At 35.2% G+C, this 11986-nt stretch overlaps 1 long non-coding RNA gene and 1 pseudogene across 5 annotated transcripts; one reads left to right on the top strand and one right to left on the bottom strand.

Annotated features, from left to right (window-relative positions):
* Window positions 1–328: 328 nt before the first annotated feature.
* On the top strand, window positions 329–3289 carry LOC132603566 (uncharacterized). Of its 5 annotated transcripts, none has more exons than XR_009568403.1 (6): window positions 329–474; window positions 1333–1621; window positions 1716–1766; window positions 1870–2082; window positions 2571–2727; window positions 3059–3289. It is a non-coding gene; the product is annotated as an uncharacterized LOC132603566 (long non-coding RNA). The 5 variants fall into 5 exon arrangements; XR_009568402.1 differs by having other exon boundaries at window positions 332–495; XR_009568404.1 differs by having other exon boundaries at window positions 346–448.
* Window positions 3290–5364: 2075 nt separating this feature from the next.
* LOC132603564 (LEAF RUST 10 DISEASE-RESISTANCE LOCUS RECEPTOR-LIKE PROTEIN KINASE-like 2.3) lies at window positions 5365–9067 on the bottom strand (annotated as a pseudogene).
* Between the last annotated feature and the right edge of the window lie 2919 nt (window positions 9068–11986).

The following is an 11986-nucleotide window of genomic DNA, read 5'->3' as shown; positions in this document are numbered from 1 at the left end:
ATTAGTTACAAATATATGATTATTAATTAACATATTTTCAAGAAACAATGTGTTATTAAATAACTAATTTAATAAGTATCATTTATAAAGGCACATATTTTTTAAATATTAATTTTAAATTTTTTATAGTTAAGATTTATTTTTAAATTAAAATAACTGTGTAATTACACTTGTGCAACCAAACAACACTCTTGTAATTACACTGTAATTACATTATGACAAACAAACAGGTTATTGTAATTACAATACTGTGTATTTACTATTACACCAATTCGAATTACCAAGTGGCTTTCCAAACAGACCCTAAATAAAATGAAAGACCAAAAGATACCAGTTTTCAAGGCCCTCATTTCCAAAAACTAATTTTAAAAAACTCTTGTACAAGTTTGCGTTCTTATAGCGCCATAATTTGCGTTCATAAAACGGCGGTTTAGCATATAATACGATGGTTTGAACCGCTGCATTCTCTGTAATGTAATGTGTTGTTCATTCTGTGTGAGTTTCATTTTGAGTTTTTTTTTTCTTTCTACTTACGCCATTCTATGATCCTCAGTGTTTGTTCAATTGAAGTCCGATTTTATTTCTCTAATTTTTGTTGGTGTTTGTGTTTTATTGCGATTGATATATGTTTATTCATTTTGATGCATTGTTGCGATTAGCATAGGTGTTAGGGTTTGTGATTCGTTATAGATTTTCCTAGTAATTGATTTGAGTGATTGATCATGTTTCTGACGATTCCAAACAAGGTGAGATTCAGTGATCTAGCTTGGGTTTTATTGTTAGTTTGCCTTGCTGTGGCAATATAGATGTTGGATGTGTGCTTATCGTGCTTTGTGGTTGAAACTTGGTTGGCTGAAAAACTTGGTTTATTGAGTGAGCTATCTTATTGGATCTAATGATAGAAACTGAGTGAAAAAAGAAAGCCAAATGAGTAGAGTGGCTTCACTTTCTAGAATTACACTAATCTTCTATTGTTTTGTTGCCTACATTTCCTATTGTTCAAATTATGATTGAGATTTTCGTTTTCCCGACATTGAGATGTAATATGTGGATTTGGTACATGTTTCTTTCCTGTTGATTAAGGAGCACATAATTCCAATCATGGAGCCATCAGGGGAAAGGTATTACTTATCTGAGAAAACAGAATTGGTACCGACACATATTCACTCGGAAAAGGAGATCTACATTAATTCCTGATGAACTTGTTTGAGGAGCTATTTAACTGTGGTTGAAGCTATATACAGGGATCTCTTTTAGAACACAGTCATAAAGCTCTGTTTTTGTAATGTATTCCTAGTGTTGCTTACCAGTTTACCACTGTGAAATGGGCAGGCATTATACGAAAGACCAGAACAGTTATGGAGTGCTTGCATCGCTTTTGCAGAGAATGCATTGACAAGTCTATGTGAATGCCACCTGCTAAACTTATCTTTCATTAGTTGAGACTTGAGAATTAACATGTGTTTGCTTATCCGGTTCAGTAAGTCAACTATATTTTAGGAACAATGAGTGTCCTGCTTGTCGTACCCACTGTGCTAGTCGCCGTTCTCTGAGAGATGATCCGAACTATGATGCTCTAATTGCACTTCTATACCCAGATATTGATAAATACGAAGACGAGGTACTATTATGCTTCACTCTTGAATGTCTCATGGCAAAGGTCTATCATTGACCTGTTTCAGACAAATGGACTTACTCTTTTATGTATCACTCAGGAATTGGCTTCTCATGAAGAGGAGAAAGCTCGAAATAAGCAGGTGAGCCAGGTAAGTTTACCGGCGTAAACCCTTTTCACACTTTATAAACCTGAATTGGAAATAGATAAATTTATGTCTGCATGCTTCATTTGAATGTATACTCTATATGCAGTATGTAGCTCAGCAGACTTCCATAGAGGTTGGCGAAATCGACAAAGTGCTGATAAAAGAGATAAACCCCACTGACAACCCTTCAAGTTCTGATATCATGACCATTTCCAAACCCATTGTTGGAGATCCTTCTAAAGTTGAAATCCATATGGTGGAAGAGCATCAGACTTTGGGGGAAATCCAAGATGCATGTGGTTTTAACCTGCGTAATATGGTGAGCTCTGTTTAAGATAACATGCACTATTACAGAAACATGTCGATAATCTTATTATTTGATAGTCGAATTGCTGCATTATGTTGTGCTCTCCTTTGGACAACACACACTGGTCCTGAAAGATTTCCTAACTCTCTACTTATTATTTAGTTATCCTCATTTTGTCGCTCTTTCATTCTTTTATTTAGTTTTCATAGTGTGTTTGTCTTTTCTTGTTCTTAATTAAGACACTCATGTCACTGAGTATGTTGTTGTTGTAACTAAGACACTCATGATTTTCTGTCTTACGTTTGAGGCTTGATGGAAGATATGATTTAAGTGATTTTCTCTTTTCAAATTACCAATATGTGGGATATTATGTTAATTAATTTGGGTTGTGCTTAATCTCTGTGTTTTTTAATTTCTCAACTCTTAACTTGGAACTCTATAAATTTTGTGTGGATGAGAATAAGTTGTGTGAATTGAAGTTTGATCAAATTTGCGGACAGTATTGTGAATGCAGCTCCGACACTGAAACATAAAAAGGTTGTGGTCTTGCGTAGGACTCGTTCTTGCAAATCACTGTGGGTTGGACTTAGAGCGCCAATTTGAAAGGAAGTCTGTAGCAGCCTCCTCTATTCGTAACCTTCGAAATTTAACTTCCAGGTATGGGAGTCTAACCTCTCTCCTCTATGTAATAACTGTCATGGGATTAATAATACTTCCATTCATATTTTTTGTGCTCAACAAGAGTAAATATTCAGACCCTTTACATGCTATTCTATGAATGGAAAACTAGAGTATTCGTGACTAGCTAGTCCTGTTTAGTAGAATATTCAGACCCTGCCTGGTGTTTTTAATTTTCTAGTTTCCAGGAAATGGTGTTTTCTTCCTTTGGGGAGCTTAAACCTTTAACTTGCCTACAACTCGGAATATAAATTACTCTTTCATATCATGATTCAATTCTCATTAGCTGTTGTTTCATTTTATTTTGTAGGCACAAGATATAAAAAGTATGTTTCAGCGCCTTACAGCCAAAATTGGATCACCAAATGGATGTACCATCACGGATTCACGCTAGTGTTCGTGGAACATTATTTATAGGATATGTTGTAATTATCTCCCTTGTAATTGTATTAAATGAATGTATACTACTCAAAATTTTAATAAATTTTGTGATGTAATTTGGAAGTGGTTATGTAATTTTGATGATAAATGTTTCACTTCTTTTAAGTTTGTATCAGAATAATTATATACCAATGAACAAGCTTTAATGATGCATCAGGCAGGGTGGCAAAAGTAGAATGAAAAAGAAAATGTAAAGGAGAAAAAATTGCAGCGGCAAAAAATTGAGATTATGGCGGTTTAAAACTGCCGTTAAATGACGTTATAGATATCAATCACATCACATACAGAGGCGGTTGTAAAGTGTCGTAATAAGCAGATGGAACCGCTGTTTTATAGCATGTACAATTGCGGCGGTTTTTGAACTTTGGGGCAGACGAAATTACGGCATTATTGGAAACCGCCGTTAAGGTGTGTTGTGGCGGTTGAAACCACCGTAATATGCATAGAAAAACCGCCGCAAATACACAGTTTTTTTGTAGCGCGCGCGCATGTCTCTTCATTTTCTTATATTGAATGAAATGGTCTTGCAAACTATAAATAAAGACACCAAATAATATCACACAGACGTAGGTAAGTTGTACAATTGTTAATTACAGAGTCTTTACTTTTATTTGATTCCTTTTTTTATTTTTTATTTATGCTATCTATATCATCACATTTCATTGTATTTATGTTTGTCATTTCTTCCTCTCGGTTTTGATGGCATCAGAGTTACAAACAGCTGCAATATATGATGATAATTTTCATAATTTGGTTCTTTTGTTTGTGATAATTTCTTAACAGAATTATCATTCTGGAGTTTCAAACTTTGTTGATAGTGTGGGAGATGTGTGAATATACTATTGTACGTGTGTTTGATTAAACAGTGACAAATAGTTTGTGTTTGATTAAACAGTGACAAAGAGTTTTCTTCCTTTTAATTGTAACTCCTGGTAATTGTTGTTTTCATTTTCTTCTTCATTTTTCCTTAATTATTATTTCATTTAAAAAAAAAAATTGGCAGAGACCTTAAAGTTGTTCCTATTTGAAGCATGAGTAAATAATTTTTTCAAGTACGTGAGCTATTTGCTGATATGATTTGTATTTACACATAATTCTGGTCATTATTTTATCTTTTTGTTAAGCTTATTTTAAAATCCCAAAAATATCGTTAAGTTTGCATGCTCCACTTTAAATAGGGGTTTGATTTTCCATTTTTTTTGGCTTTTGAAATGTATGTTTTACAATAACTGACACAAAATACATGTACATCGCAGGTGTCCAAAAAATTAGTCGTTTTGCAAGTTAAATTATTTAATTAGCTTGAAACTGTCAAGTCAGTCGAATAAGTTTACTATTTATCTTTGAGCTTTTTGTCTTTACCTTCAAACTTTATGTTATACATCATACACACATGTTTAAACAATATATTTCTGATTTTAGAAAGTTTGAACATATTGACATGGAATACACGTGCGACGTCATGTGTCCATAAACTAGTATATATATAATTAGAAATGCGGCTTTTTTTGATGGAGAAGCGGATTAAAGACTAGTCCTCATAAATCATAAACATTTCCTTAGGTTCACCCAAGTACAATGTACTGAAATACAGTCAAATCTTTCTATAATTGCCATTCGTTATAACAACATTTTACTATAACGGCTTGATTTTCTCCGGAACTGATTTTTCATGTTATATTTTAGTTCTTTATAACAACATTCTATCTATAACAGTAGTGACATTCATTATAGCGGTACACTCTTTATAAAATTACCTTTCTATAACAACCATACTCAAATATTGTGTAATAATATTTTGTAAGAATTATATTATTTATAAAAATAAAAAGCTATTGTTAAGAGTCAACTGTTACTTGAGATGAGATAGAAGAGTCAATTGTTAAGCTCTTAGATAGCCTTCAAGGGAAATCTATTGAATTCCCTTTTGCTGAAAGTTAAAACAAATTTCTTTGCCAATTCAAGTGTTATATTATCAGTAAGAGTCTAGAATTTACGAAACAACCTACAATTATAAAATTCTTATGTCAAACTTAAAATATTCAAATTGTCAATTAATTTTAAATGCATCTGTTCCTTAGATTTTATTCTTTATATGTATAGTACAACTAGTTATGGATTTATTAGAAATTTATTAGTCTTTTCAATTTTTAATTAATGAGATATGAAAAAAAATTGAGATTTTAAAATTAACAAGTATATTGTTTTAGTTTATATGTAACATAAAAAGTACAGAAAACTAATTGTTTGCGTACTTTTGTTTATAACAGCTAAATGAGATCTAAACTTTAAATGCCAGTATACACATATAACAACACCTCACTATAGCAGTCACGGAATTTTTGAACAAACGCTATCATTATAGAGAGGTTTGACTTTACTATCCCTCACGATGAATTATTCCAATTTAACTCACAATTAAAGACACAAATTGAAGTTCATTACAACCCTTCTGGAAAGTTTCGTCTTTGGCAACAGTGAAAATACATGTACGCCTATGGAATAGCTGATTCTTCAGGAGAACAAATTCAAGAACTGGATGGAGAAATTAAGGAGGACAAATTCAAGAACTGGATGGAGAAATTAAGGAGGCTTTCAACGTCATTTCCTGTGTGGTCAAAGAATGTCTTCCTGAACAATAAGGAGTACATAATAAAGGTTTCAGTGGGATTTCTGAGATCAGGCTACCTTCTAACATGTCAATAACCTTGCTCATTGATGGCCTTTGTGATGGATCGGTTTGGATGCACCACAGACCTACTAATATCATCTTCCTTGCAGTTTCTTCTTCTTCTTCTTTGTTTATATTCCCATGTAGCTTCAGGTCATCGTCTAGCTGAATGTGCTGATATGCCCAGTAAGGAAAATATGTTTCATTTGTATGGCTCACTTCTTCATTGACATTTTTCCTTCCTCCGACCATTTCTAGAACCATCATTCCACAACTATAGACATCAGACTTGTGTGAGACTCCTCCAAAACTCCTACTGATTACTTGGGGAGCAATATAACCAATCATTCCTCGTGCTCCTAACGTGGATACAATGCTTTCTTTCCTGGTGCATAGTTTTGCCAAACCAAAATCTGATATCTTAGGACAGAATTCCTCATCAAGGAGTATGTTTTGAGGTTTTAGGTCAAAGTGCAATATTCTTGAGTTGCATCCCCAGTGAAGATACTCCAACCCTTTCGCAATTACAACTGCAATTTGATACAATTTCTGCAGCCCCAAGACCGAACCATCACCATATATGTATCTCTCTAGGGATCCATTTGGCATGAAGTCATAAATAAGAGCTCTTTCGCTCCCATCAAGACCATATCATAAAAGAGACAACATTCACATGAGAAGTTTGGCTGATGCTTGCAACTTACATTGATAAAATCTTCTCAATCACCTTTAGATGCTTTTAGAATCTTCACTGCAACTGCGCGGCCATCAGAAAGTTCACCTTTGTAGACCCCTACATAACCTCCTTCACCAAGCTTATCTTTGAATCCATGTGTCATTTTCTTGATTTCCCAATAGCTGTATCTTTTTGGTGCCAGAGATCCGTACTGCTTAAGTAAGGCCTCTAGACTCTGATCTTCTGTTTTGCCGTTAATTAGTCTTATGCACTTGTTGAATGATACCGTGTGTACCAGATTCCAAGGAAGATTAACATCCCAATTCCAGCAACTGATATTATATTCCTATTCTTACATGGGAATATTGAATGTTATGTAGGCTGCAAATTTTCTGTTAAAAATGATCATGAAGACATATGTAGCAGGCAACAAATTTATTACCAAAAAGGCTTATACTGCCTTTCTACCTGTCTGGCCCAAAGCATGGAAATCACTAGCAATGTTATAAGGAACCCTTACTAGGCACCAGTTTATTCTGAGGTTGGTAATCCAGAAAAGACTTGCAACAGTGGACAGGTTACTGAACTGGGGAATCCAAGTCCCCCTAAACTGTGTCTCTTTGAGGAAGACCAGGCGGAAACTCATGATCATTTATTCTTTGAGTGCCGCTATTCTCAATTTCTATGGCAGAAGACTCTTGTTTGGTTGAGGATCAGCAGACAAATTGATCAATGGGATCCTGAGGTGCTATGGCTGTCTCAGAAGGTGAAGAGCAGGAACCAACACTGGACAATCCTTGGAGTTGGTGTTGCAGCGGTAGTCCATCATATTTGGAATGAGAGTGTGACACCCATGACAGAGAGAGAGAGAGCCTTTGAAGAAGGGGTGCACATTACACCTTAGGTGATCCCGCATCGAAATGGGAGAAGAAAGTTAGGGACCTTATAAGAATGAGTTCAATATCAACTGTTGAGGCGCCTTTTGGGTTAAAACCCAATAGACAAATTCGTCTGAACCTAGGCCCCAAGCGGAAATACCCTTAACAGTTGGATTAGGGCCGTTACAGAGGGGAATAATAGAAGATCTCAACCACGAGTTAGAGATACAGTTTTAATGATACAAATAGCTGGGAAAACTCATTGTAAATGGAAGCCAATACTTGATAGACGCAATAACTATCCTTGGTACAATTTGTAAGCCAATTCACCCTTCCTAGGTGGAATATGGCTAGTGGATATTGCAGGTTAGCATAGAGGTTATTTTTGTTTGGATCTGTCTCTAGAGTACAATGAGCAGGCGGTGTAAAATTTCCTACTGGTTGAATAAGATTTTCCCATTTCAACCAAACCAAAAAAAAAAAAACAAAAAAAAGAGCATGAAGCAGGAGGAAGAGAGTCATACCTGTTGTTAAACGAATATTTCTTGCAATATTAGTGTTTGGTTGAGTCCCACCTGAGACATCACTATAATCCACTTCAAACCCCTCATCCAGAGCCTCTTGCATCGTTAGAGTCGAGTCCCATAATTTCTTATAAGCAGTGGAAACAAGAGGATCCACTATGCTGAAGGAACATCCTTCAACATTTGTAACAAATCCATTGCTGAAGAACACACCAGTGTTGATTGTTCCTATTATAGAACAACTAATATTGCTAGGCGGCTGTACGCTTGACAGGACCTCAGGACTGCAGCCATAGTGTGTGTTTATGAATCTATTTTCTTCGGTGTACCTGCAGTTAAGGATTCGAAATTTAGACATTATGAGTTCTGAAAAACATATTTGTTCTAACAGTATTTATACTTGTTTTTTACACATATACATATAGAAGAAGATCCTGGACAAACATTATTCCAAAGATTATCATGAATGATCCTCATCCGGAGCTCGGATTGGTTAATTTAGTACATGAAATTTTGAAGGTTTATAGCCAATGGTATCTCTGTAGTAGTAAGAAACAGATATCAAAACAGATAACGTGGTCTGATTATCTTTGCAATTTAGAAATAAATTGTCGCTGCCGCGTAATCTTTATTGTCTACCAACACCCCAGAAAAGATACTTAACACTATTTAAGCTTCCACAGTTGTAAGCACCATCACATTTTTTGCTCTCGACTTCATACGAAAAGCTGTAAGATGATGGAAAGGTGCAGTTGACTAAGATTAGGAAGAAAAATGTTGTAAGGTGAATCAGTTGATATAAGAATAATACAACCATCGGTGGCTCTGGAACATATGATCTATACTAACTTTCAAAAGTTACATAAGAAGAACCGATCTCAAACACTCTCTTGATCTCGTTAAATAGATGAATCCAAATCCAAGTCAATGGAAACAGGTGAATCCAGTAAGATATACTTAAACATCTCTGAAAATATTTCTTTAACGCGCTCACAATTGTCTACACTTGACAGCTCTCTTAACCAAGACTTTGACCTTCTTCATTAAAACTGATCCATGATTTTCTTTTTCTTTTTCCCTTTTTTGAAATTGTAAATTGAGATAAAATGCATATCACTGAACTATGAGTAAATGAATAAAGATTATGTCCCCGGCCCGAAGGTTGTGTCTGAATAAAGTCTCACATTGGTAGTTGAAAAAGAAAAGTAAGCAACTTATAAGGTGTTGAATGTGTTAGGTTTTTCGGGGTAAATCATGCGGGGTTGGCCCAAAGCGTATAATACCACACTACATTAAGAGTATTTTTGAACTGTTTTAGCCCGACAACTAGTATTACAACTAATGGTTTGGCGAGGCGAGTATGGAGATGGCATAGGACCCGTCTTAGTGCCTTTGCCCGTTTGCGGAAAGGTTTGCTACCTTTACCCATAGCTTCAAAAACACATACACAAAATGGACACAGATACTTGATTGATGTGGGTGACACACCATTAATTTCCAAATTAGCATATGAATGGTAATGAATCATGTGAAACTTGGTTCAAGGGGAAGATTATTGGGTGTGTCTAAATAAAGTCCCACATTGATAGTTAAAAAACAAAAGTAAGCTATTTATAAGGTGTTGAATGCTCTTAATAGTATAAGGTCTTTTGGAAAAACCGTGCAGACTTGGTCCAAGACGAACAATATCACACTATATTTAGAATATCTTTAGGTTGTTTTAGCCCAACAAAACCTATTCACACGGAAGGTTTGACATTTAGTTGTAGTAACAAGATGACGAGATAATTACTAACTTTGCAAAAGTCATGCACAAAAATAGATCATTAGTAGCCCTTAATTATCATGACTAGGACATGCTACACCACAAAGAAGCTTCGTAGTATCTGCATATGGCTGTTGCTTCCCCAAGGAAATCCGCGACCGAGACAAACTCTTAGGAGTTTTTGACCAACCAAATTAATATCTGTATAAACTCGTCTAGTCACTAGTTTGACTCTTGATAGAATCATCTTGCATCTTTCATACATATTCAAACTTTGTTTGCAATAGTCAGGCGTAGTCGGTGTGGTCTCTTGATCTCATCCGTACCTTTCAAGTTACACCCTCTGTTCCAATTCGTAGAACACTTCTTATTTTAGTCCGTCTAAAAAAGATTTTATATTTTTATACCAGAAATAATTTTATTTTAAAATTCTCCTCTTATTTGTAATAGAGATGATCTATAGTCATACAAATCTCTAAGGCTTATTCTGAATTTACTGAATCTATGATGTATATATTCAATTGATTTAGTCATTTAGTTGGGATAACCTAAATCTAGAGAGAATCGATTGAGAGAGCACATATCTAGTGAGATGAATAATTGGGAAGAAGAAATATCATTTTCATCGCTTGCTCAAATGTGATTACAAATATGTATATGTAGATGAGTATAATCTCATCTTCAGTCAACTAACTCCAACTGGCTACAACTGTCGTTTGACAGTTGTCATTTGACCCCACTTCTAACAACCCTAACTGACTTGACTCTAATTGCACACTTAACTAACTAATTCTCACACTCCCCTTCAAGCTGGAGGGTGTAAAATGTTAAGCACTCAAAGCTTGCTCAATAACTAAAGATGTTGTGCATAACCAAGTCCTTTTGTTAGCAAGTCTGCTTGCTATTCTTAAGTTCCAGTATGCTGAGTAAAGATCTTCTTTTCTTTGAGTTTGTCTCTCACAAGTGACAATCTATCTCTATAACTCAATACTCAACGTGTGCCCTCCTTAATTCTTTTTGGCCTTAGGCATAGTCTCACTTTGGCTTAGGGGTAATATAACCATCCTCGTGGTTTCTTATCACTTTCGTAAGCATGTAACTATATATATATATATATATATATATATATATATGGGTACTGAATATTGCGATGGTCTATAAGCTGCACTCATTCTTCTTATTTTGTAACCTATATACTTGGCTAACTTATTGAACTATTCGCGTATGACTAACTCTGCTTAATTCTAAACTCTTTGGTATGAAAAGGTACTACACATCTCGGAAGCTCCATTTACTGTTAGAGGTTAATCAGAGGGAAATACTATTAAGAATGATTCACTTCTATCATGACACTACTCGTCGTCTCGTAGACACCTCAAACATCAAGTTATATTGCATACATCAAATCGTCCCCTTGAATATATTATAAAGAGGACGTAACTTCTAGAATTATGCCAAAAAGATGAAAGAAAACCTTACATACCTTTCACCATAGTTGTTCTTCACAATCCCTCAAGTGTCTCACCAATACGCTGGTCTATAAGATGGAAACACAATCTTTTAATAACATAAGAAGCTTAACAATAGCCAAAAAGCGGCAAACTTGCTTATATGAAATCCGGAAGTACCTCCCCTCTTTCCCTCTACTTTCCATATGCTCAAAACAACATCAACAACACAAGAACAATAATAACAACATCATTTCCCAGCCATACAATCAATTTCCAGTGACAACATATCACAACCATGGCTTCAAAACAGTCCATTACTACACAACACCTTAAACATCATTTCCAACCTTTATCCCACAAGTTCTTAACCAAACAACACTTCAAAAGCTTCAATAAACCCTTACACATGTAGGAGAGGGTGAGTCTTACCTTATTTGCATGAAATCAGTCCACTTATATCTTGCTTCAACTTGAAGGAATCTCAATCTCACCATAACAAGGAAAGAACAGGCTTATACTTTCACTTCTATGATCTTCAAAGGAAAAGTCACTTCAATCTCTTGTAGAACTTTACTTAGATGATAGGGAGATGTCTTAGGAGTATTTAGGATCTGAAATGATGAGAAATGAAGTCCCAAAGTTGATCCACAATTTTATATACAATAAGATAAGTTTCCACCGACTATGTGGGTCGCAAAGGGAGCTGCTTGCGCAGTCTCGCGAAAACGCGAATATCTCTCTACTTGAACGCCGCATCGACAAACGATTTAAGCATTGGAAACTAGACTTGTAGAACGCCTGGATCACCCCGTAACTCTAAGTAGATAGTGAG

The sequence above is a fragment of the Lycium barbarum genome, chromosome 7, assembly GCF_019175385.1.
Source record: "Lycium barbarum isolate Lr01 chromosome 7, ASM1917538v2, whole genome shotgun sequence".
NCBI lineage: Eukaryota > Viridiplantae > Streptophyta > Magnoliopsida > Solanales > Solanaceae > Lycium > Lycium barbarum.
This window is presented reverse-complemented; position numbering and strand designations above follow the sequence as displayed.